The following is a 3,071-nucleotide window of genomic DNA, read 5'->3' on the forward strand; positions in this document are numbered from 1 at the left end:
TCTTGGTTTCACTCGCAGACAGTCTGGTCTGGAGCTCTGCCGTCTTGGTTTCACTCGCAGACAGTCTGGTCTGGAGCTCTGCCGTCTTGGTTTCACTCGCAGACAGTCTGGTCTGGAGCTCTGCCGTCTTGGTTTCACTCGCAGACAGTCTGGTCTGGAGCTCTACCATTGTGGTTTCACTCGCAGACGGTCTGGTAGCCATATCTGAAAAAATATATAATAATCACAGAGAAACCGTACAATTCAGAGTTGGAAACAGTACTCACATGTTCTACTTAAAGGACGTCTTCATCTTTTTTCAACCTATCTTTATATAATTGGTCCTCACTAATGCTCATGATAAAATGGTACCATTTGTTTCTACTGACTCTGTGACTCAGAGAAGGGCTGTGGGCGGTTCAGAAACCTGCCTACCAGTGACATCATCATTAGGCATGTATTTTCTTTTCAATCAAGATTTCATTTATTTTAGCAAAACAATTTTCCCTTGTGAATAATAAAGACATCTAATCTAATCTAATCATTTTTTTCATGAGAACAATAGCTTCTATTATAGCATTCTAACTTTCCAGGAATAGAAAGCCTGCCTGGTAGGTGGGTTTCTGAACTGTCCACAGCCCTCTTCTGAGACACAGAGTGAGTACCATATTATAATGAGCATAAGGACCAATTATATGAAGACAGGTTGAAAATGGGTGAAGTGGTCCTTTAAGTAAAAGTATTAATACTGCAATCCGGTATTCACATTTTACAAAAGTATTGACATCAGAATGTACTTAAAGTACCAAAAGTAGAAAGTAGTCATTGTTTCACAAGTTTTAAAATGTATGAAATGTATAAAAAAACATTTCATGCAACGCATTGTGAGCTTGTAGATCTGCTATTTTCAAATGGACAAAATGTATACAGGATTGAAGTTGTTAATGTATGTTTTGTAATAATAATCAAAATCTACAAAGCAACTGTAACTCAAGTTTTCAAATAATTGTAGTGGAGTAAAAGTATAATATTTGCCTCTGAGATGTGGAGTACCTAGAAGTAAAAGTAATGCATTGGAAATACTCCAGTAAAGTAAAAAGAATATCTACAAATTGTGCTTAAGTAAATGTACTTAGTTACTTTACACCACTGGTGAAATGATGAAACATTTGAAACACATCCCACGTTGTATGTTTAGAACTTCTTGAAGCTGTGGTTGCTAATGAGGTCCTACTGGTACTCCATCAGGGAATAGTAGATTGGTATAATGAAGGCACTCTCAAACTTGAAGTATATGAGTATAATAGAATAGGTTTATAAAGCAAGATTGCAAGCTTCAGCGCTACCTTCCTTTCTGCAGGAGACATGAGTCATCATTACACATCATTTGTTCCTTCCTAACTCTCAGCGGACAACAGAAAAGCACACAAACATGTTTTCTTTCCCCCTCTTCCAATATGTCAAAGAGATTAGCCTGACATCAAGCTCAATTTCCTCCAGTTCTGCCCCCCTCCCTTTCTCCTCTTTCGTTCATCCTAGTATGAGCTTCTCACTTGCTACTCTCAACCCTTGGCTAACTATCTTCCTTTTTTTTTCAATTACTTTTTCATTTATTTTATTTTATTTTATTATAATTATTTATTTATTTCTAATTTCCCCAAAGAATTATACAAAACAAATACAAAACGTAATTTGAAAACCACAGCATGTCTGATCAAATGAATATCAAATATCTAAATATTGTCACAAAATAAACACGTCCAGAGTAGACGTTAAAATGACCTCACTCATGTTTGAAATGTAAATATCCGTTAAGTGTCCTGACCTGAAATCTGAGCTTCCAGCTGGCTCTTCAACTGTTGGATTTTCAAGTTGAACTCATAGCGGACGTCATCAGCCTCAGCCAGACAGAACAGGAACAGAAGCAAAGCCACCTTCATTGTGAAGCCCAAACTCTGAAGACAACAAGCACGATGCCTTGTATTTATTGTATTTATTGGGGATAGTGACAGATATATTTTATTCCTGTTTCTCATCAATCCGAGTTCCCAGAAGTTCTCCCATAAAGACGGGAGGGAAGAGAAACTAGTTTCTCATTGGATGGGGGTGTGGAGAAGCATGTTTAGAGTCAACTGATTGGTTCCTTCAAGGAAAGCACGCTTTTAGGGGAGGTGGAGAAAAAAGCAGCAAGAGGTAGCTGTGTTCCTGAGAGCAGTGACCCCCAGGGGTCCTTGAGGGGGTCCTTAGGGCTGATGTAGTTAATGTATGTTTTGTAATAATAATAATCTAAATCTAAAAAGTAACTACAATTAATTGGACAGAGGAGTAAAAGTGCCATATTTGGGGGTCAAAGAGTAGGATTGTGTTGGACACAACATCAGTGCTGACAGTGTGTGAACAGGTTGATATAATATTGATCTAACTAAATCTACATCTGTAATCTCAGCTGCATGTGGCTCAAAGGTTCACTCAATATTTCATTTCAACACAAAAAGAGTCATTCAGTGTTTCCTACAAAGTTACGCAAATACATTATGAATGAATCACTGAAGCCCTAGTTTATTTTTAAAAAATTAAAAAAATAGCCGAAATATATATAGCCTTGTATATCTGCTATTTTCCAATATCCAGAATATAAAACAGGTAAAGTGGTTAAACTGTTCCTCGTTTTGCTGGGGACCCCTGAAGGACCACTGGGGGTCCCCAGGCCGCACGTGGAGAACCACTGCTCTAAAGATGAGGGATGGAAGGCAGAGACAGAGTGTCTTCTCTCATTGTTAGAGTGTGGAGATGAAACCTCAGATGACCTTCATAGTGCAGGTTGCAGCATGCTTCACTCTACTCCAGGGGTGGGCAGCATTTATTTCCAGAGGGCCATACTGACTTCGATAAAATGAGTGAAGGGCCACACATTGTACAATTGAATTGAAAGTTAAAACGCATTGTGCTGAATGATGTTAAAACTGCATGAATTTGGTAGACATGCCAGACTACTTTAGAATAAGGTCCTTGCTTTCACAGCAAGAATGTTCATCAACAAAATGTTGATCTTTCATTGTCTCCGCCAGGCCGAAAGGCATGGCGAGAGAGTA

Source organism: Gymnoscopelus microlampas (genome assembly GCF_963454915.1).
Source record: "Gymnoscopelus microlampas genome assembly, chromosome: 19".
NCBI lineage: Eukaryota > Metazoa > Chordata > Actinopteri > Myctophiformes > Myctophidae > Gymnoscopelus > Gymnoscopelus microlampas.